Source organism: Streptopelia decaocto, assembly GCF_964273445.1.
Source record: "Streptopelia decaocto genome assembly, chromosome: 1".
Classification (NCBI taxonomy): domain Eukaryota; kingdom Metazoa; phylum Chordata; class Aves; order Columbiformes; family Columbidae; genus Streptopelia; species Streptopelia decaocto.
Window position 1 is genome coordinate 135,292,305 of NC_138663.1, and position 24,742 is coordinate 135,317,046.

A 24,742-nucleotide genomic window follows, 5' to 3' on the forward strand; every position below is an offset into this window, starting at 1 on the left:
CTCTTCTCCTGTGAAGTCGGCCCTGTGCAGTCTCCCTCCACCCAGCCTCCCCACCTCCTCCAGCTGCAGATTAATACGGCCAGATGTTCCCGCAGATGAGTCCTTTTGGTTCCCTTTGTGTTGCCCTTGTGTTACTTCATAAGCAAAGCACTCTGAGATTCATCCACGTCTCTAATTGTCGCCGGGCACATATGCAAGTGATTTTTATAACATCCTTCTTGGATATTGGTGAAATGAGTACTCATTGTTGAGAGCTAGCCACATGTTGAAGAGTATTTCCATGCAGGATAGTAAAACTGACTGTGTAGGATTCTGTGTCTGTTGTCCCTCAAAAGCTGCTGCTCAGATTTGCCCAGCTCAGACTGCCTATTATTTGTAATTAGTGGCAAACACCCTTCTGAGATCTGAAAGTCAGATGTTGCCTTGTCCTTTTCACATCATCACTGATAACAATAGTAGTAAATTTGAAAAAGATATGAGTTCATTGTTGTTTAGTTGGAGATTTCTACTCGATTCTAATGAAACCTTTCTTTTTCACCATGGTTCAAAGTGCACTTGGGTTCTTAGGTTGCACGTTTGTGAGTGGTTCCTTTGAAGACATTGATATACTGTGACCTAAACATTTTTATGGTTAATGGTAAAACATAAGGTGGAATGAACAGAGCTTGAGTCCTACATGCCCTGTTAGGAAAAAAAAAAAAGAAAAAAATTAAAAAAAAAAATCAAAAATCTGTTTTCATTTGCTGACTCAAATCAATAAGAAACATATTAAATGACAAAAATGGAATCTCAAGTTTATGTTTCTACATACTTGTTAATTAAAGACATTTCAATTGGCTTCTGATTTTTATGAATCTGGGTGTATCAATTTAGTTTTAAACAATCTCAAGGATCTTTATGGGAGAATCCACCCGGGTCATTTTTATGGCTGAGGCATAATGACATACAGAGTTTACCTGTGGTCCCTGGAAGTCAGTGTGATCTCCACGGTCCAGGCCATGGGACTATTGTGGCAAGCAGCCAGAGTGACAAGCAGCATTTCCCCTTGCTGACAGCACTGAGGCAGCCACCTTTAGATCACAAGGAAAAGTGTCTCTGGATTCAAAACCATGCATGTGGCATTTCACTCCAAAAGACAATTTGAGAGCACTTACACCACCTCACTGCATTGGAGGGCCTTCCTCAGGCTGCTGGCCTTCGAAAAGCTCCAAATCTGGAAAAAAGAGGAGCTAAGCCACGGACTGATTTACTGGGGCTGTAGCAAATTTCTCTTATGCCAGGCAGCTCCCACCAGCTGGGCAGAGCAGGGCCAATCCCAGGTGTGCTGAGTTGACAGGCAGAGTGGGGTCACATCCATCCTCTGATGCTGGACCCAGCATCTTCTCCTGGCCCCTTGCCGCTGCTTGGCCATGGGGGCTGCTCCGTCTCCCTTCTCCTCACTGCCATACCCCTGCATCATCTGGAGAGGCTGCCCTGAGTGGTCTCCTCCACCCAGCCACACATGCCCTCTCCAAAACCTGGGTGCGGGGGCTGCCCCACACTGCCAGCCTGCTGCTTGCACCACTTCTGTGGCCCGCCAGCCCCTGTGGCCGGGGGGACAGCCCCAGGACCTCCCCTTGAGGGCTGTTCTGCCCTCCTAGCTGTCTTCCTCCACTTCAAAGCCCCCATTCTCACACTTCCTTACTTCGGTAATGAACCTTCAATTTCCTTCAGGTAAATAAAGTGAAACTGGAAAGAACTGTAAAACAAAACATAAAAGTAGCCGAGCTGGAGGGTTACTGCCCACAGTGGCCCTGGGAATGGTTTTTCCTGTCCTCCCGCTGTGGTTTCTAGCCTGTTGTCTCCCACTTTGTTTGCCCTTCCTTACCAGTTTTTTAACTGTAAGCTCTTTAGCATGCAGCCTCCTCTTCGCAGGGACATTTGTACAGATGCTATTAGGTAGAGAGACTTCTCCCCTGTCTCTTTTTTATTAATGTGAGAATCAGACAAATGAATGCATTTTAAAAATCTCTTCTGCAGTAGCTACTAAGCTTTGTGGTGTAGAAACAGTCAGTGGATTTTTATTCATTTGTTCATAAGACTGAGCTATGAGATAAATTCTTCTATATGAGGTTTTTAGGCACTGGGAGAGTGTCCATATGTTGCTTAGGAGGTTACATGGTATTTTCATTTGGAAGTGACATTTTACGTGACATTTTACCTTAGAACAATAGATGGGCAAGCCCGAAATTGCAGGTCTGTAGCAGAAGAGTTATGTCTATTACTTAGTCTATTTAGAAACTTACATCTTTTATAAATTCTGCCTGATTGCATCTCTTTTCACAAAATCCAGATGAAATGCATTTTGATCGGTCTCAAATGTGCTGGTTTGCAAACTTGCAGACCAGCTGTCCTACTCACTAGTGTAGATAAGAGGGCTCAGATGAAGCAGTTTGTGCTGCTGGAAAGACAACCAGCTTTCTCAGGAGACTGCTTTGAGGGAGATTGCAGCAATATTGCATCCCCACTGTTACTAGTGGGTATTGCCACACACGTTTATAAACTATGCTGGATAAAATCAGGAGGTAATAAAGACAGGTGAAAAGAAGAGATGAGAGATCTGCTGTGTACTTTTTTTTTTTTTTCTTTTTTATTTCGTTAAGGGAGCAAAAATGTCCAGGGGATGGCACATTAACTCAGGGAAAAGCGAGTGCTGCTTTAAATCAGACAACTTGTTATACCAAGTGCTTTATTTTGGGAACCGTTTCCGTATGTTATGAAGGAAAGTTGCAGACTAGGCAAGTTTACTAGACCTTTAATTGCTACATTTAGGAGAAAGGCACCTTTTTTTTTTTTTCTTCTTTCCCTTCCCCCCCTCCCCTTTTTAACGACAAGAAGCCAGAGTTTGCTGTGCAAACGAAGCAGGCTTTGCAAGAATCAGATTCACTTTGGACGACTCTTCACATTCCTAGTCATCATTACATTAGGTGGCACAATTCCATCTCTGGTTGATGGGCAGAAAAAGTGGGCAGCCTGCCAGGTAGACGTTTCCATGGCTCCCAACCCCCAAAGGTGATGCGTTTTTCAGCTAATTCAATGAAGAGTGGGCTGAACTTTGGGTATAAACTAGACAATAGCTGCCTTCGCAGTATCAGCAGAATGGTTTATGGGAATGCACTCCACATTTGGCAGAGCATCATGTGACCTTACGGCTGAGATTTTGTGATGGTGCCAACGGAGACTTGGAAAGCAGCGCCCGTTCTGACTTTTTTCCTCTTCTCTTACACAGCTCAGAAAATGGTGGATCTTAATACTTGACTTTACCCAGACTCAGCAAGCGATTGAGCTTTGAAGCACAACTTTGCCTTTATTCTGGCTTTTTTGGCACACCACCAGGAGGCTGTCCCTTTCACGCCTGATAAATTCTGCTTCTTATCTCCAAATAGAAAAAAGAAAGAAAGAAAATATAAGCAAAATATTTATGACTCATAACTGCATTTTAACTCTCTGTTTTATTTTTTTATTGCTGACCTGTAGTTTAGAACAGCCCTCCTGAGTGTCTGAAGGATAAAAGTTGTTTTTTTCATTTTTCTGCCTTTTTATTTTTTTTTTTTTTCCTTCCTTCTGTTTAATGAACAGGCATTTGAACCGGGCAAATGGGGCGACAGCATTGAACGTGAGCTCATTGCAGCATAGTGTAGCAAACTGGCACCCTGCCTTTTTACCCCTTTGCTCCGGCAGACTTGTGCAATCCCCATTTATAAAACTGGCGCAGGGGCGAGGTGAATTTTCTGGTCTCTCCCCACCTCTAGTCCTGTGCAGGCAGTTGCGGCAAGGATTGGTGCAGCTTTTGCGCAGTGCTTTGTGCCTGGAATTCCGAGAAGAGCGCACGAGAGAGAAGACAGGCATCCTGGTCTTCTTCCGAGAAAGAACAGGAGCCCTAAGAAGAAGAAACAAATCTGAGTTTGTCCTATATACAAGAGTGCAGGAAAAAAAAAAAGTGACTCTCCTGCTTCCAAAAAAAACCAAAAAAATCTGGCATGTTTCACTACAGAGACATCAGGATGTGTTAGAGCTTTTTTAAACAGTGTAACAAAATGAGCCTAGGAGGCTGATTCTTTTAGTAAAAAAACAACAAAAAAAAAAAAAAAGAAAGAAGGAATTATTGTTATTTTTTTTTTCCACTATTGCTCATATAGCAGTATTTGGCACTGGGTGAAAACGTACCTTTCATATCAGGTATAGCTTCATTTTCTTTTTTTCTTCTTTTTCTTTTTCAAGCTGTTTTAAACATGTTGTTTCGAAACTGAGTCCTTGTGTATTAATTTTAACATAGTCAGCTGTTCACACTTTTTAAAACTAGTTTTTTTTGTGATATGTTTGATCTAATACTGGTAAAACTAGAAAGTAAACAAAAAAATCGAGGATCTGTAGAAATAAGTGGTTAGGCACATTTTGTCTTAGCTAAGCACTGGAGTTATGCAAAGACCTTAATGTTACATTTATTCAGTCTAAGCTTTGGTTATCTCTAAGAAAGTTGTGAGTATTTAGATCTGGTTGCTAAGGAAAGTAAATGCCTTTTTTTTATGGTGTGACTCATGCTTTCAGTTTCTAAAGAAGGGAAGAAAAAAAAAACCAACATGTTGAACTGTAGGAAAGGATCGCTCGTATAGCCAATATATTAAAGTTATTGTTGAGTTAATTCATATACGCTTTTCTTACAATTTGGATCTAAATCCATTACATAGAATTCAGTTTAATAAGCACTGGAAGAAAAGTCACATTATTGGGACATTCATGAAGTAAGCCTTGTTTGCAGCGAGTAACAGTGTCTATTTTAAGATGTTCGGTAAAGCAGCACTTGTCCAGGAATAGCTGAAAACATTGTTTAAGATATCAATTCAGAATGTTTGTGATAAATGCATGCAGAGTTACAGTAAGTTTTGAACATATGATGCTTTAGTAGAGCCTTTTTCTTAAAGCATTTGTCTGTCTGTTGTACCATATTACTAGGCAATTAGAAGAGTGTATAGCAAAATTGATTCTGACTGACAGATTTTGAAAAGCTCAGCCAAACTGGTGTTTAATGTGCTTTGGATTTTTTTTTTTTTTAATATTTTCCTAGCCTTTTTAGTTTATGTTAAAAATACAGATGTCCTCAGCTAGAAATTACTTTGAAACTTCCAATGTTTTTTTCATCAAAAACTCTCAATTTTTCTTTTAATGTTCTTGATAGGTGTTTGTCTAATAAAAAGCTTTATAAATATATTATGACTTTAAAAAATAATTGTTTTAACATGTGCTTCACTTTTTATACATTGCTGATTTAACAGTAACTTCTGAGATTATTTGCTAATTTTGCTACATTATATTTTTGTTGCTCTGCAATGAATTCTGGGAAACTGTTGAACAGAGACCTTATGTATATGACACATATACCTCCATTTGCCCAGTTTGTACCAGAAAGTGTTTCTTAGATTTATGGTGATACTGCCCTCCCCAATAGTATGTCATTAGTACCTCGGTCTGCTGAGGAACCAAGGCTTGCATTATATTAAAAGAACTTTTAAAGTTTTCTGATTGTAGTAATCAATTTATTTTTTTTTTCCGTAAAATTTTTCAAGCATTTATTGATTTAAGCCATTTAGTTTATCCCAGTATTTTTATGAAGTTCCCTACCAAATTACCTCGTTATATGCACTATTTGATAAAAACTGTGGTTTTTTTTTTAGGCATGCTCCTTCCTTTCTGGAATTCCTAATAAATTTAAAATATTTGAGGGGTGAAAAAAGACTAGGAAATACTAAATGAAATAGTCCCTTTACCAAAGTGTGCATGTTCACAGCATGTCTTCCCGTGGCCCTGAAAGGGGCATCAGCAGTGAGTCAATTTTATATCTTAAAAGCATAATTACTAATTTTGCGTATATTTCATGGTGTTCTGAAAACACTTTACATAAACCAGATATTTCAAAATCTTTCTCTCACTTTCTTTTTGTTTTAGTGAAAAAAAAAAAAATGAAAAAGGAAACTGAAGAAGTTAATTATACCAGAATTCAGCGAAGGTAATACAGTGATCTTAAATATTATTTTTTTGTTAAAATAAAGTTAATAGCAAGAACATGAAGCAGATTATCTTTAAAATAATTTATTTCCTTAAAAGAGCCTATAAATATAATTTCACAGATATGTATTAAACTTTTGTTATAATTATTTTCTGTAGGGAATATTACAGTTTGAGTAGCCTTTGTACTGTGTGTTTCCATGAAGCTTTAGAATGAATTGAAAGATCAATACATAATTTGTTCTTTTGTTATGCCTAGTGAATAAATAACATAGATGTATTTACTAGTATATTACCAGTATATTTATAGTACATGTGTCTCTTTGCCAGTATAAAACTATAATGCATTGACCAATTCTTTTTGAAATGTGGAATATCCCTTCTATTCACAAAAAAAAAAAAAAAAAGAAAAAGAAAAAAAAAAAGGAAAATTGGAGAAGTGATTTTATAGCACCTATTACAATCATTCAGTAAATTACATATGCAGTCTGCATACTTATTTCTGATATTAGGGTAACTATTCTAGTTTGAGTTCTTGTCTTACATATCTCCTCAGTGTCAGCAGAAAACAATTATAAAAGTATCATTCCTTCTGATTGCTGAAGTGTTGTATGTGAAGTGAAAGCAGGTTTAAAACAGATTGTTCTAGAAAATAAATTAACATTGTTTTAAAATGGAAAGGGCTATGTTTTGATGTGCAAGATTTAATCCACTAAATTAACAAAACAAAAAGAAAAAAAGAAAAAAAGGTTATTTGCTAATGCTCAGATGTCATGACTGAACTAGAAATGCATGTTGCAGTCTGAAAGAAAATGAAGCGTTACCCTGATTCAAAAACTTTGTTATTGACAGCGCTCATTCTCCTGAAAGCATTTTTGCCCGACCAGCAATGGCAGAAACAGGCCTTCAGTGGGAACTAGTGGAAGGCAGGCATTAAAATCTTATTCAGATACAGATTTCAGTAATCCACTAAAATCATAAAAGACTATTCTATACCACGTGGCTTTAAAATTCTACCTGCTTCTTATGCCTGTATCTTACAAATGCATTTGTAGCTCTACTGTTACAAGTTTTTCAGATGTTTCAGATATGATGCTTAAAGATGCGGTGTTTATCAATGTTTTCATTTAGAATATGTAAGTGATAAGACTTTATCTGTGTCTCACCTTTCTCAAATACTAGTTGTTGCCTCAGAGGACCTGTTTTCAATCTGTTGGGTAGGACAGCTTACATTCAGTGTGTGATAATTTGTATTGTAACGCTTGCTGGTCACAAGAAGAAAGTATTTGCTGTGGGAGTTAACCCTGAACTATTGCAAGATTGTGTTTCTACTTTCATTCTTATTATTAGGGAATAACATTGATGGGAGGATTAGTGAATAAAATATACAAATTAACTTCTTTGCTTTGATTAATAGGCATCTTTTAACCAACAAGTTATTGTCAAGCATTACCTAATGCCCTGTAATATGAAGAAATAGCTAAGCAGTCTTTGTAATATTGTACGGTACCTGTACGCTAGTGTGCCTCCACTGCTTTTCAGATTTGGTGAAGTGATTTTTCTTTTGGGTTGTAGTACATGATATGAGCTCAGACACAAAGGACAAACATGTATTGTTCACTTCTATTTCACATCCAATTATGAATTCCAGTCTTGCCTGCTATGTGCATGCCATAGTCAGATGCAAGTTGTTGGGAGTTGAGAGTTCATCGGTAAGGCAAAGTGTGTGCAAAAGGACATTAATTCCTGCTGAAGACAAAACAACGTTGTGCCGTCAATCTGTAAAAGAAGTGTTTTTTCTTTCCTTTTCAAAAACAAACTAGTTACAAGTCTTTGGCTTGTTTGGTGCATCTGCCATTGAAGCAGTTACATTTGAAGTACCCTTCTTTGCAATGGATGGTAGTATTTTAACTCTTAAATACTGTTCTTACTTTGCTTCATATGTTTATTTGTTTAAAGTCTTCTGCGTCTCACCGTAAAAGGAAAATGCTAATTAACGATGCCAATTGGCATAAACCCGTAGATCCGATCTTGTGTTGAAACGCACTGCACAAGCTCGCTTCTATGGGTCTGTGTCAGTATGGTGATCTGGCAAAAGTGTATGTATGTAGCACACACGGCGGTGGTATTTGACAACAAGCCCGAGTGAGTGTACAAAACTATATATTGTTTTTGGAATGCTGTCCATTGCCTTATCTTCAAACTTGATTAAGTGATTTGTTGTTTCTTGGTTGCCTTAAGCACCTGTGGCTTAATATTAGAATTTACAAGGAGGTGTGAGGGAATTGTAGGGTTTCCAATGAAGGATAGTAGGATATACCTTTTACTGGCTTTATTAAATATACCATTACATGGTATTACATTCAAAAAATGTAGGGGGGGAAACAACAACAAAAACAACAACAAACCCCCAAAGAAAGAATAAGATAATTATATTTTATTTTTATTGTAAAATAAGGCCAAATGGTCATTTCTTTCCAGAAATGCATCATTCCTGTCAAATACATATGCATATATAAATACACATAAAACACACACGTATATATCTCTATACGTATGTAAACAGGGTAGAACAGATATTCTGCCTCTGCAGTAAAAAGTCTATCTAAGAATATGCCTTATAATCTGAAAAGTGGGTAATAGCTGCAGTTGAAAACCTACCCCCATGGGAAATATATAGAGCCTGTGGCTGCTGTCACATTTCAAAGAAAGGCTGAAGAAGTGAAGAAGACTTTATGGTCACCGTCGGAAGCTGTGTGCATCCGGGTTGAGGTAGTAGGTTGTATGGTTTAGAGTTACACCCTGGGAGTTAACTGTACAACCTTCTAGCTTTCCTTGGAGCACACTTGAGCCATCGAGGAATTCATCACCACTTTAATCTGATCAGGGAAAGTATGCAAAAAGGTATTGTGTCATGGCTGTACATAATAATCACTCTGAGGCTTTATTGATGTTGAAATAGTCCTGATTACTTGATTATTTAATTTACGTCCTGTTATGAACAACGCTAACATGTTCTCTTAATGGACTGTGACTATGTACTACAGACACTTAAGGAAAGACTGATGATGATTCTAATTCCATTAACAAGAAAGCTTTAAAAGTTTATTTTGATTTATAAATTCAGAAAAATATCAAATATTTAATGCTTTATTGTTTCTCCATAGAAATAGTTTATCCTATACAGTTGTTTTTTGTTGCTGTTGCTATACAGGTGCACATTCTTTTCTAAAGGGAAAAGAACAATTTTTTTCTGTCCTTATAATACTTTACAAAAAATATTGCATGCTGCTGCTTGCATAATGGCGGGCAGTGTCACAGGTTGATACTGATCTTCCTTGGATTTATGATATTTTTTCTTTGTTCCCCCACAACTCAGTTTTTTGAACACAGATCCAAATGACCTCCAGCCCCACCTGTGTTTCCATCGTGTCATGACTCATGTGCCACTCACCTAATACTGCTCTGGGGTCTCAGCACCCATGTCCTTACACAGCCTGACCCTGACCCCCAAGACCCTTGTCAGTTTTGACCCCGACTGACACTCTGATGATCTTCCTAACTCAGCAGGACCAGGAGAAGGCCCATTCCCCAGTCAGATGGTTCCCAAAGCACTGGGCGCTGCTGGTAGCGGCAGGTCCCAGCACCAGGTTCCTCCACCCGTGTGGGTTGGGTACCACAGACAGAATGAGCCCTCCACAACCCCTGTGTCTCCTGTACATCTGTCATGCTTTATTTTTTAAAAAAAAAAAAAAAAAAGAAAAAAGAAAAAGAGATGTGATGATGTGTACATCCCATAAATAGGTATCTTATCAAAGAAAGAAAAAATATTGAGTATTTTAAAGAAAAAATATTGAGTTTTTTTACAGTTCAGCCATTTCCAGAAACAGCTATGAAACAAGAGAGAAAAGGACTGTGGCTGTATATCCACCATGATTCATTTAAGTGAGGCCTGCTTCTGAAAATTACCTGAAAGATGCAGTCTCCTCAATGTGATGGAAGGCATTACTGCCAAAGTAGGAGCATCTGGACCAGACAGTGACACTCATTCCAAAATAGTTGGGAAAAACTGATACTGTTTCCACATACTTTTCAATAAATAGTGAGAAAGAATAGAGTTTAATAATTCATGATTAATAATAGTAATAGTGATAATTTTGCTGGAAAATGCTTTAAGGTTTGTTGATACAAAGCAAAGGACCTGGGCCATGCCCTTGTGGTGCAGTGGTTGCGGGGATGCCACTGATGTGGGCTGTGAAGAGGGTGAGATGCGGTTTTTCAACACAGGAGTGGGGACTGTGGTCCCAGAGCTGCCAAGTTAATGGCAAATAGGTCTTTCTCCAGGGTATTTGAAGCCCTGCATTTCTTGATTTACTTTTATTGCAGGTGACCATAACAAAATATTTGACATTCCTAACGTTTAATTGGTTTAGGTTTTACATGAGCAAGGAAAGTTAAGAATGTTTATTTTAAGCGGATTTGATGCTTCCTTGTATTTTGGTTATTGTTTTCCTTTCGATTCTGCCTGTTGAAAAAATCACTTGCTTACAGGTCCCTATGTTTGACTTTTTCTACTTCAGCTTAAGGTTTACCTAATTACTTTCCTAGATAAGAAATAAAAACGTGATAAAAATGGATTTAGTGTCTCTTTTTAATGGCATTTCTTTTCAGCGATTAATATTTGTAATAGGAAATTGGTAAAGAGGATCTGCATGATGGTTAGGTGGATGTACAATGGATTTTAAGCTTGTGTTAAAGTGTGTGGGAGAGAGGAGGTTGAGTGAATCAGAGCTACTCCAAGCTAATGGAAAACTCTTAAGGGGGCAGTGACTAAATGAGGGGAGACCTCCATCAACTGATGAAGCTTAACAGGGACCACTCATAATCTGAATAAAAACTATAATATCCTCTGTGGATTCAAAAGGACTCTGGTCACCAGTATGTTTTCTTCCTTTTCTATTTTAATTTTTTTCTTTTGTAGTTTAAGTCAAATGGAAAGAAACATTGTAATTGCTGTTTTTTGCCAACAGAGCAACAGGTGTTCAATCCTTTTATATTAATTCTTCAATTAGTTGCAAAATAAGGGGGATTGTTTATACTAAGCTGAAACGAATAGAAATGACTGATGCAGAAAATGTGGGAATGTTTAATCTGTCCTTCAAATGCATGATAAATTTGTAATTCTATCAGGCATAGTTGCAGGTTGCTATGCAAATTTCCATTGCAGCAACACCAGCTTTAATGAATATACATTTTCTGGTTTTCTTTCTCTGTTTTTTAATTTAGGTTTCTTGCCTGGTAATGTGCAATACATTGTTTTGGTAAGAGTTATCATGTTACAAGCAAAAATAAATGAGATTGTGAGGTAATTTTGAAGCGGATTAAGGTAGAGAATGAAAAGCAAAGGGGAGAAAAAGCTCTATTAAGAACAGCTGGATGGAGTTAGGTCTTCCATGATTTCATTTTAAAGTCATAAAACATATTGTCTGTTTTAGGCACAGTCTGGCATTTTTTAGCTTTACAGTGCAGTTGGAATATTAGCCAGTTACGTAGTACCCAGCATTATATTGCTATGTTGCTTCTGTAGGAAATACATGCACTTTGTAACACAGCTACACATGGATGTGTTCCGGTCTCGGGTCCATCAAACAGTGTTTGTTCCTATAAGTAAGCCATAATGTTATCACCCTTGTGCCTTTACTTTGCTTCTTGCAGATAGAAGAAATATCCAGTAGGATATTTTGGGACAAATCTTGAGATCAAATGGATCTGCAACTCCCAGTGGTTTCTTTGGGCAACACAGGTCCTCAGCATTTCACAGATTGGTCCCATAGAAAAACTGGCCGCAGAAACGCTGACCTGCCCAGCACCCTTTTGCTTCCCACAATTTCCTTGGTAAAGATTAAGCGTGATCCAAGGCCTTAACCCTGGTTCCCAACACAGAAACAGCAAAAACCTGCTTTAATGCCAGATCCTGTTTGTCTTAAGAGCTAAGTCACTTCAGAGAGCTGGGGAGGGTTTGGATTTCCTTCTGCAGCCCACAGTGCCTCTATCCAGAGGCATGTCCAAAGAAAACAGAGTTAAAGGGATGTTTCAGAGTTAATAACCATGGGTTGGATGCACTAACAGAGCTTGGGTGTTTTGGGCCCAGTCATTTTGAGAGCTTTCTGTGAAATAAAGGTGCCATTAATCCAGTTTACCAGAGTAGGTAAAGCACATTTTTAGTAATTTTGTGCTGTTGAAATAGCACAAAAGAGTCAAAAGTATATGAGTGAATATGGGTCAATATAGTTAATATGATCTATTTTATGAATAATCCTATAGATCTACTTCATAAAAGTTGGAAGTCATTATAGATTTTTTCTTCTCTGTAGCTGATGTACTTTATGTTTTTGTCGTTCTACTTCAACAAAAGAAAATGTCGAGTTTTCCTTGGTCTCATGGTTCATTTAACTTCCTCTTGTCTTCAAATAAGTTGAAGTTATTTAGAGATTTTTAGGTAAAGAATGTGGTAAAATATTTAAAAGCAATCCCAGAAAAGGTTGTCCTTGCAAATCTGTCCTTTAAAAATGACAAACAGCCCTTAGTAATCTCTAAAACTTGTTTATTGAAACTCTTTAGCAAGGGACCTGTGACAGGTTGCTTAGCTGATAAAGTTGGAATAGAAGTGCACTTGAAATTTTTCAGATTTTTTGGATGTGGTTTCATATGACATTCATTTATCTATTAAGAGTAGCTTCTGGTATTTTTAATAAAACTAAAATTAAATACATCTGGCAGGCCCTGTTTAAATGTGAATATTGTTTTTATAGCACAGTTAACTACAAGATTGAAAAGCTAATGCTTTTGCATTACATAGTACAGAAGAACTAAATGGTTTCAGCTTTGTCTTTTCTCACATACTAAAAATATTTACATCAGCATGATCATTTTGGTAGAGTTTAATTTTCTACAAGGCTACTGGATATTTCAGCTGTATTTCATTGTAAATGATATCACTTCTATGGAGATTTCCGGCAAATTCTTATCTTGTTTTGTTCTTTCCATCTCTTTTTTTTCATGCTACTTCTAGAAACGGTAAGAACAGGCCTCTCATTGATGAAGTCATTTCAAGAATACTTGCAAAATCTGAATAAAAAGTCAAAGATCATGCCACTCTTTTTCCAACATGACATTCTCCTATGTTCAGAAATACCTGGCTATTGTCCCCTTATCCTTTCTTTTGCAAGCATGATCAATATATTACTTGATCTTACAGAAAAATAAGCATGAATCCCATTGTTCTCTACTGCCTTTGTTACATCTTATTCGAATAGAAAGATCTCACCCCTAAATAACAGTATTTTGAGGCTTTCTGACTAACATATTTGTCTGGCAGAGTAAGACTGGTGCTAATATGCTCTAACCATTGTACCAAGAGCCTGTAGTTTGGCTAGATTTATCAAATGGTATGTATCTTACCGTATTCACTTTTAATTTCTTCAGTCCTACTGCCCAAATATTTATTTCCAGGTTGAATATTGGAAAGAACTAAGTTCAGATCACTTAATTTGCATGTTGCCCTTGTGTCTCATCACTGGCTGTATAGGAAGGCAGTTTCTGAAAATTCCCAGTAGTAGTCAGCCTGTATTGATTGTGGCCCACACGAACGTGGAGATGAGACTGGATGCTCAAGTCCATCTGGAGTACCATGGCTGGCAGTCTGTCTGCAGCCACAGAGAGGTTTTTGCTAAAAATGTATTTTTATCTTTAGATGGCATTTACTCAGGATGTGACTTGTGAAGTAAATCACTCCTGTGGTGAGAAGGGGGGTTTTGAGAGTCATTGTTCTAGAACACTGTAAAGTATATTGTTCTTCTGAAAAATTTAGCTTCTGATATAAGAATTTAGAGGTATCTTCATTATTATTTCAGTTTTGAAGTATAACTGTATTGGAATGGCCAAAATGTAAATTCACGTGACAAGTCTAAGAACCTAACTCATACTTAATGTAACATTTTAAAGTGATCCTACCTTTTTCCCAGAATGTCTTGAGCATTTAGGAACCTGCATCCTGTTGACTCACAATGTCTGGGAAAGTTTTAAAAGAGAACCTCAGGTGCAAAGGCATTTTTGCAGCTTTTAGACCATAAGCTTCATAATGGATGTTAACTCTATGAACCGGTTGGTGCTGCCTCTAGGTCATGCTTCTGTACGTGAGACACTTACCTAAACATGGAGCACCGATACATCCTAAGCTGCTTTTATGAGAAAATAGCCCTCTAGTTTTTCTGCTTTTGCTGTTGTAAAGCAAGACAATATAAACGATGTAGTTAGAGCCAACATGCGCTGTTGGGCAGGGGTGACATGGGGGCTGTGGCTGCCCCACCACCCCACCAAGGACAGGTACACATGGTGTTGTGCCCAAAAGAAAGGAATCTAGTGTAGCTATGAGTCAGGTTGGGATTTTTTGGCTAAAAAAAGTCTGAGTATTGGTCTATGGAAGTAAACATGCAGCCTGCCTAATGAATGCATTATTTATTGGCTGTGCAAGCTGCTGGAAATACCAAAGCGGATAAGGGCTGTGATTCAAGGCCACGGGGCTGGGCTCACACAGCTCCCTGAGCCGGGAGCCAAGGACGTGGGAGTCCTCACCAAGGGGCAACTCTGGAAGTCTGGAGCAAACATCGGGCTGCGCGCATTGTCGGGCAGGTGGATGTTCGTGTTAAGGATACCTTCTCATACGTGAGCAGCGGCTGTTGTTAGTTATTGTGTAATTTGATTTTACTCTAATTTAATGACAGTTCTTAGTGGGCAACATGATTTGCAAGGCTACTTTCCAGTTTTATTGATTAGGCCTTTAATGTATTTGAACTTGCACTCAGAAGCTTCATCGGAGATTTAGTGCAAGTCTGCAAAACAAGCTTGGTAAGGAATTTTTTCACAGAACTTGAACTCAAATGCTTCAACAAGTCAGTGAGGTGTGGTGTGAAAATATTTTAAGAAAGATAATACTTAATTAAACTTTACTTTATAAATAATGGACAGGCAATGCTTTTCCTTTCTTTCTTCAAGAATTTCTTTTTTCTAAACTCTCATAATATCTACTCAAAGTTAAATTAAATATCTAATTTTTTCAGTTTTGTAGGATGTGGTTTTAAAGAGAACACCTCAGACATTATCACTGCAAAACTTCAATGGAAAATAAGTAACTTGTAACTTCTGGAAATCTATTCTTTTATTAATTAGTAAGAAATTTACCCAATACAGAACATATACTGCAGAACTAGCTACCACAGTCTCCTACTTATTTTCAAACTGTATGTTTTATTCAAAGCAGCTATTGTAAAGCATGAAAAATCGGCTATCCATTTTTTATGTCTATCTGTGATTCTATAAAGACAGATATCTTTTTTTTTTTTTTTTTAATATTTACCAGTATATGTTCATAAAATTTAGAAATGAATGGTCTACACATGGAGGAGCTGGTAAGGGAATAATTAATGGTAATTTTAATGGTGATTTTTCATTATCTTTTCCAAAACCAAACCTTTGCTCCTGAATAATTTAACAAAGAGTGCAGAAAGAGGCACAGAGTCTTATCTGTGTGGAAGGCAGGAAGGCAGGAACGCAGGAAGACAGGAAGGCGGGAAGGCAGGAAGGAAGGAAGGAAGGAAGGAAGGGAGGAAGATTGACAGGCAAAACCTTCATATTGCAAATTAACAGAAGGCCTCATGGGAATAAGTTTTTGTATTGCCTTTTCAATTTCTTTCTTTTTTTTTTTTTTTTTTTTTTTTTTATGGGCCAAAATCCCACTTTAAGTCTAAATTAGAAGGGTGATAAGTCTAAAGAGTAAGAGTTGAGGGTAGCATACATCCCAGACATATTGAAACCATCTCAAAATTATCCCACACTCTCGAGCATTAGGAACCCATAGAACTCAAAGATAAACTGAAAATCCATTGTGAAGGCACACAGATAACCATAACTCTGCCTAATACTGACAGAGTTAGGCAATGTATCTAATGATGCTTGTTAGTTCAGTCTTGTCTAAGACAACAAACACCAAATGATTATATCATAGCCATATTATTACTGCACAGTATCATCATAAGGGAGAATTTAGCTCATGTAGGTGCCCTTCCTTTATTTCTGCTGAGTTTATTTATATAAATGATAAATATGAAATACTCAAAAGCCTGAATCAGAAAGAATAAGAAAAGCCCAGCTTTTATATGAACTGTAGTTAATCTGCAGCCTGTTAGCACAAAACTTAATTTAGGGAAATTCCTAGTTAGAATCAAGAATGTTAAACATCTGCGTGAATAAGAACAGTATGTGCAGTGGCACTAGAAGTAGCAATATTTCTGATTCAAACCATGCACTGAAGAGTTGTTGAGGTTATAGAACTTCTTCCCTTTTAAAATTAAGTGCTTTATGAGAGAATGAAGTTATTGACTGCTGATCACTTCCAGACACCAAACAGTCGTCTATTGGTCCCTTCCAGAGTGTAATAGCAGTTCCATATGATGCATATTAATGGAATATGTCATTAATTCCCTAAATATCACTAAACTGGTCAAGTCATTATAAGTTTCCATCTCCATAAAGAAAATTTGGCTGTTTCAAATATTTCAACTCTATGAAAACATCCACAGAATATGGAATCTATTAAAACAGCAACATCTACAGTGTGAGATACCAAGATCTTAGCCTTAGCTATTTTTCTTATTGAGATTGGCATATTCATGATCCAAATGGAGTTTGAATATTTGGATCCAGATTCTCGTTTTGAGCAGAATTTGTACATCTCTGTTCTTATTCATGAACATTACTTTTTCTATCACATAAAAAACCAGAAAATGCATATAGTTATGGTATGAGTTATCAAATAATGTTAATGTTATGATGCATTGTCAAAATTAGAGTTTGGTGTTATAAGGTTGCTTACTTGTTAAGTTAAATGGCTAAACAGTAAAACAGGCTTTTGCTACGGTTTTGAAATGTAATTTTTTTTTTTGCCTTGATCTTCATGAAAGGTATCCTCAAAGCTTTTGTGTTACACAAAGAGAAGCATTAACATAGAGTTGATCATATTTATAGGCAGTTTTGAGATGGAAAATACAAATATTTAAAAATCATATTTTCTTTTAAGATACAATCCTAATGTACCAGACACTAATTTATCATTGGAGGGAATTACAGCTATTTTACAATATTAATAAAATTGTATTGGAAGATTCTATTGACTAGTCTGACCATTATCAATTGTTTCTCTTCTTTCCATGTAATGGAACTGTACTTACATCAGCTAACCCCCAACTTATAGTTGATTTCTGTCAATGCATTTTATACACTGCATCTCTTAAACAAAGTTATCTCTTAAACAAAGATTCCCGCCTGGACACATTCCCGTGTAACTTCATCTAGGTGTTCCTGCTCCAGCAGGGGGACTGGGTTAGATGATCTTTCAAGGTCCCTTCCAATCCCTAACATTCTGTGATTCTGTGAAATGTGATGTTACATTTTTAAGGCTTAAGATTGCATTTCTTACTGACTGAAGTCTGAGTGAAGGCTTAGTTCAGTACTGGTGTTAATGAAAACAGAATCTGTACATAAAAAAAAAAAAAGTAAGTATTCACTAATATAAGTCTATATTTCAATGAATATATGGGAAACCAGGAAATACTGAGCAAGTCAAATTCTGTAAAATGTATTAGGTGCATTAGTTTTATTAATGTGATTTTTCACTGACAGCTCCACAGTTAATACAAGCAAACTTGACTTTTCATTTCAAATTAGAGTGGATCCAAATGGCTAAAAAATACAAAACCTGCCTATAAAAAATAAATAAAGTCCTTAATGAAATAGATTAAAATATTCAAATACAATTCTGGCCCAATCGTCATTTATCAGTAGTGTCCATAGAATGGTACTTGAAATACTGGAAATGTAACTATTTTTGTTAAATGCAATAGAATTTGAAAATACTGGCTCTTCTAAAAACTCCTATAGGGCCTCAGAGGACATTAGCAGCTTTAAAACTGCTTTAAACTTTAAACCTGTGGATATAAGTCAATGTGTGACTGTATTTGATAAATACTTAGGAACATTCCTTGGTGAGAGCCTGCACATTCAATTTAATACTGTGGAACGTAAAGTTGCCAGAACATTACCTAATATCTGCTTTTTTCCCCCAACCTTTGTCTCCGTATATTCATCTTGAAGATCTGTTACAGAATCTAAAAAAAAAGCAAGCAAACAAACAAACAAAACAAAACAACCAGAATGGTGGTAAGACATGTAACTTTAAAGGGTTTTTTTCTTTTTCTGTGTTGGTTACAAGGAGGCTAATTCATGTAACTCATATTATAGTTTAGAATATTAATGTTTCTTATGAATTAAAGCTGTTTAACAAAAAGCTATTTATTTCTTCCCATGTGAAATTTTCATGAATGTAGTTTCACCAGTTCATTATTTTATTAATATGAAAGTTTCTTCATCTATACTCAAGGAAGAGCAAGGCAAATGATAAATGATTGAGGAAACATGGTGAGTTATTGTCCCTTCTTAAGTTTTAAGAGCTTTTTTTATAAACTTAGAGCTAGTAGTTCACCCAGCTTCCAGATGACAGTTCTGTGCTACAGGGAAATAGTCATGTGAACACTAAATAAAGACCACTACAGAGGATGCATTAAACTATATGAAGTGTACAAATGAAGTCCTAACAAAGTCAAGCTCTTTCAGGGACAAAATAATTTTTTTAATTAAGAGAAATTGGCCTTGTTGCTAGAAGTAGGAATGGTCAATGCCAAAGGACAAATTGATCATTAATGACCATCTATTAGACAAAGAAAATTATCCTACAATATCTGACTCAGTAATCCTAAAAATCCTTATACTTGCATGTCTTAGCATCTTCTGAATAACATAATCCAATAAGTGTAATTATTAGTGTTCATTTGAAACTTCACAACAATGGTTCAAAGTCAATCAACAAAAGATCATGAAGAAAAAGTGAATAATTATAAAATGTAAAGCATAATGTAAATTTTTTAATAATTTTTCACCAAATGATGTTTGGAGAATAGCTGTCTGAACAGTCATCTTTTTGCTAACCTTTATAATTTGTTGGGTGAAATCTATTTTCTGAAGATAACTCAGGTTTGTATAGAGCAGTTCAATGGTATCTGCTTAAAAATATTACTATCATCAGTATATGGAAGAAAGGTAAAACTATTCCCTACCAGGACTACAACTCACAGCATTATGAAAAATTCACTGGACATTTTAGAAGAATAAGTGGAGTATACCATTAAGCAAGATGTATATAAGTGTAAGGCTTTGCTAGTATATTTGTCAAACATTAGGGAATAGTTAAAAAAAACACAGAAATACACACATTTTCAGGAGTCTGTTATCTTCCCTGTTAACCTCACTGGGGTCTTTAAAAGAGCATTTGTACTCAGGAAAGCATTCAGATTTGTTATTCTGAAAGCAAATGTCCATATGTCTTTCTTCCTTTATACACCTCTATTTAATACCTTTCCACAGCCAGATTCTAACGTCTAACACCGTTTTGTGACATGACATCCATGCTGGAAAGCAGGAGCTCTGGACAATTAAATATTTTGTTCAGGCTCATGCTAGATACCATTATTGTCATCGGGATCAAGCTTTCAAATTTGCCAAGCCGATGGCTAGTCCAATATATTTCAGGAAGTTCTTTCTGGGCAGTATGTTAAAGGTCTGGCCTCTGTGCTCCAAATTAAAAAAGCACCGTCTCACAGCTTGAAGGCTGAGTATCACACTGGAAGGTGTTTTCTTTATCAGTGTGATGTTCTCACATTGTATTTTGTAATGTAGTAATTACACAGTTTGCCCCACAGTTCTTCTTGAAATTAATGCATATCTTGTATTTAATAATAACATAGGTTTGATAATACTATTTCATTGTCATAAATATTAAAAGCTACATAATGTATGCACATATAAATACTGCAGTAATGAAGGCCCTTTAAATAAACAGCACTGATTCAGATTCAAGTGCTGAGGCTCAATGGATCCTGGAAGTAAAACTGACTCTACAAATAAAACAAAAATCACCTTTGTTGATCTTTATTGTCTAAGAGGAGGGGAATGTACAAGGACAACAGTGATGGAAAAGTTCAAGCCTTTTTCTTTAATTTTTTCTGCAGCATTGACTTTCTAATACAGAAGGTGAAGAAGCACCCTTGCCAATGGTGCGTAACGTCACCTGTTCTTGATCCTCACCTTTGTCCTGGCCCCTTTTCTATGGCAAGGGCCACCAGAGCTGCCAGACATGGCCATGAAAGCCCCAGGTCCACCTGGAGAAGAGGTCTCTTGTGGCAGGAAGCGAGGAAATGACCAGTGGGCTGTTTTCCAGGTGAGACCTGGGGAGGGCTGGTTCTCTGAGCCAGCCAGGACACAGCTGGGGGAACCCCAGCCGGCCCCCACCGGGAGCTGCCAGCCACTATTGGAGCTCATGGGCAGCTGAGCTCTCCCTGCCAGGACCAAGGAGCCTCAAAGAGATGACTGAATTGTGTGAGGAGATGCACAGCGGACTGGGATAAAGAGGGCTCAAAATTGGCTTAAATCCATTTTACTCCCACATGCTGCAACATGTGAATTGTATGTTCTGCACCTTAGAAATGACAAATTTAAAGTGTCTATGTGAGCAGTGTTCTCTTAACTCTTTAAAGTCTGTGGCAAAAGGCTACATAATCTCAAATTGCAATATTGAGACATGAATTTCAAGAATGCCACAATTCTGGGAGCAATGTTTGGCATGAGTGGGAAAGGGTTCAACTGTAAAATTTACAGTTTGAGAATGTAAAAGTAGAAGCTCAGAAGGGTTAAAATCAAAAAGGGTCTAGGTCTGTGGATCTTGATTCTGCTTGGAGTTGCTTAGTTGCTTTGCTGGTTGTATGTGGATACTAATTTAATTGAAAGATATCAATCTCTGTTGTCTGTGAAAGGGACAGTATTGCTCAGTTCTTGCACTAAGCAAAATTACTTTGGGGAAAATGCGACAAAATATATAAGCATTTCGTATGTAGATGAGACCATGTTTTAGCTTCTGTACTGACAAATTAAATAGTAGCAATTCTTCAATACTGAAGAATTGAATAGTACTGTGACAAGTTTTTGTAAAATTGTTTCAGATTATTCCAGTGCAGTATATTTTTGGGTAATAGAAAGAGTCTGGAAATTAGAGGATGTTCTATTTAGAGTAAGACGGTAAAATGCTGGCACACATGTGGTAGTTACCAGGGCTTTTTCTGCAAAAGACATTCATTTCTCGGTATTCTATTAAAAACAAAAAAGAAAAAAAAAAAGAATCAGCCAACATAATTTTTGGACTTCAAAAAGCTTTCTCCACAGGAGCAGCTGTTAAGGAAGCTAAGTAGTCACGGAGGGAGTGGGAAATCCTCATCATGGGGTAGAAATGGCTAGATACAGAATCTAAAGTAAAAATATCTAGTCATCCTTTTCTGGGGCTGAAAGATTACAGTGGATTGCTCCATTGTTTCACACTATGATGGTTGTTATTTAATAATTGTATTAATGAATCGGAAAGAAAGAGAGTGAGATTGCAACATCTGCAAATGGCACAATTAGCTGGGTTACTCAAGTCCAAAACACTCTTCAGGAGGGAACCCTCAGAACTACAGCAGTAGATGAAAGAATGTCAAATGTAGTTCAGCAGTGATGTATGAAAGCTAGCAGGCATTGAAAGAAGTAATCTGAACTATTTATGACCTCTGTTGGGTTCTAAATGGATTTAAAAATACCAGGAAGGGAAATCAAGTCTTTGTGGACAACTCAATAAAACCTATGATCTCTTTTAAGGTTTCAATGGCCTTTCCCCTCCCCTTATAAATCCTCCAAATAAAACAATCTCCTCACCACAAAACAAGAAGCAATGGCAACGAGATCCTGTCTATGTGCTATTAATCTACATACAGCACAGATAATGGCACATAAAGCAGCATCTTCTCTTATTCTGACTGCTGTGATAGAGAAAAAATGAGCAAAAGGAGAGAAGAAAATATATTTCCAAATGAATATGTCGTGTCTCCTTGCAAAGTGCAACAGTAAGTGAAGATTCAGTGGAAGTGAGGAGATGCAAGTTTGTCATCTGTAAAAGGAATATATTTCTTCATTAAGTAAATATCTAAATGATAGTCACTGCAAGAAGGATACAAACTTGTAGGCGCTTTTGTTTGGGAATGCAATTTAGATGTGTACAGCCAAACTGAAATCAAAGTGAATGTAGGATCTACCATTACAGGGTTCTGAGTATCCCATTCAGATTCTTCTTCTGACTCAGAAATCCGGATGGGCAATGTATCCGTGAAGATCTCAGCTGAGTTCTTCTAGCCTTCTATTCCCTCTATGGTGCAAGATTCACTCTGCCTGTGCCACTGTTGAAACAGCTGAGGGATTTCTGTGGATAGCCTTTGTTCCTTGCTTATATTTTAGTTATTACTTAGAACAGCTAAGGTTTACAGAGTTACACCTGTAGCAAGCCAGACTGTTGCTCTTCTCCATCTGCTAGGCACATGCTACATGTGTGTCCTTACAGCTTGAAGGTAAGGGTAATAGTAAATCATATATGCTATAAACAAATGAACTACACAGTCGTACAAGAAATGCACAAGTCTTACCATGAACAGTCACACAGTCACAGCAGAGGTCTCTACCCAGTGCACCTCCAAGTGGAATACAGGAGAAGACAATATGGAAAATGTAAAATTAGCATTTTTCTTCTTAATATTACGTATGAATGATAGAAATAGATTTCAAGTAGAAAAGTGCATCATGCAGTTGCTCAAACAACCTTACTTTCCAAAATATTTGAAAAAGAGTGGATTTGTGGAAATTCTTTAAAAGATGTTCGTTAAGATGGCCATGGTTCAGTCCCTTGATAGAAATTAGTTTGAACTTGGTATAGGTGGAACATGCTCACATATGTCTATTGTTCAGCATAAAGAAAAAGTCCAGATTTTGCCTAAACTTTACATTGCTGCAGGGCTATTCCATACTACAATTACAGCAAAGAATGTCAGAAAAACCCCAAACCAAATAAATCACTTGAAACCTTGTAACAGTTGCTCTTAACTCTAATGCAAATCCATGCACCATTCTACTCTTTGCTTTCTTTGCTTCTTTATGGAAGTTGTGTCTTGTCCTAGGTCCTTTCATATACTTGCAAACTGCCTCTAAATTCCTAAATTCCCTGTTTTCAGGATTAATTTTTTTTCATAATTCTTTTGTCATTAAATAGTCCTCTTAATCCCTAAATACTTCCTCTTCTCTTTTACATTTTGCAATATTTTCATATCCTCATAAGTACCTATGTTCACTGCATGGGGAGGTAGCAGAATTCTCACTGTGATGTTGCTATTGCTATCTCCTTTGAATGCTTATCAAGAGAGGCGAAACTCTATATTCCCTTGTACTACTGCCATGCTCTGGAGTCCCTTCTCTTTATTGATTCTTACCACTGATGTGGTTCTTTAACTTCCTTATTTTTATGTGAAAGTACAAAATCTAGAGATGAAAATGATCCATTATGATTACTGAACCACTGAAGGATTAGTCCATGCTCATGTTTAGTGTAAGCTAGTTTTGTAGAATTTAGCCGTCATCCTGAAATAATGTTTCATTGTGGAAAATAATTCCTTGTTACACAAATAGAAATTCTTATTCTGATTTGCATCTCACTTCTCCTACGTATGACTCTGTATAGAAAAAATTTGCACTTCTCCTGTGGAGATAATGCCCAACAAATACTTGTAGGCTGTTGTTGTGCAAGTACTTAAAATATGTACCTCTCTTGACAGTTCTCTCCAGATTGTCAAAGTGTTTCTGGCCAGAATGGGATGAGCTAGTGAAAGTTCATTTGGCTGGTACATCTCATTCTAGGGTGCTTTTGGCTATACCTCGGTAGCCATGGCAAATGGGAAAATATTCTCTTACAGTTTGTTTGTATATGGGTTACCTCAACAAACCAAAGTTTTATAGAAAAAAATATGTAGTGAAAGCTTTCTGGCCCAAGACTTCCTGAGAATGCTATGCAGTACTTTACTATTATGTTAAAATGGAAGTACAAATGTTTTTTTTGTAACCTATGATCTCTCCTTCAGCATTGCCTTTTCCATGTATTTTCTGGATCCAGACTACATGGTGCAGGTTATTATCCACAAAATGTAAATTAACTTAATTGTAATCCAAAATTAAGTTCAAATATTCTTTATCTGCAGGTAGACATGTTCAGAACATGTTTGTGTACCCTAACATGAAGTAGAATTGTGACATTCAGGACCCCATCAATTAATTTACTTTGTGTTAATTCCTGGTCAGTGTTGTGTCTTCCCCATTTAGTCTAAGTGCATACTGGTATTGCTCACCAGGCTGGCACTGATACCTATCAGTCTGCTTTTCCCACTGATCTCCTTTCAAAGCCATTAAGAGCATGGCGGTCATTTATGCATTGATTGAATCAAATTCATTTAAATGCAGACTGCTTATGTACACAGTTAAATTCAGAAAACAGGTCTTGTATGACTAAGACTCTTCAAAATTTGAATTTCATATATGGTCTGCATATGCCCACTTAAAAAATTACCAGTTACAGTCACTTAAAATATTACCAATTTAACTCAACTTGATTAATCTGTGAAAAAAATGAAGG

The 24,742-nt window shown here is 36.9% G+C and overlaps 1 protein-coding gene across 14 annotated transcripts in view; it reads left to right on the top strand.

Annotated features, from left to right (window-relative positions):
• LOC309441175 (uncharacterized protein) overlaps window positions 1-24,742 on the top strand; it is a 262,238-nt gene that overhangs the window by 195,823 nt on the left and 41,673 nt on the right. For 11 of the 14 annotated variants that reach the window (XR_014184329.1, XR_014184330.1, XR_014184331.1 and 8 more), the window contains one exon: window positions 5,983-6,043. The exons of 2 other annotated variants lie outside the window; for them this stretch is intronic. The gene's annotated coding sequence lies outside the window, so the exon portion shown is untranslated. Of the gene's footprint in view, window positions 1-5,982; window positions 6,442-24,742 lie in introns of those variants that run through there. One more of the 14 variants, XM_082055664.1, reaches the window with a different exon arrangement.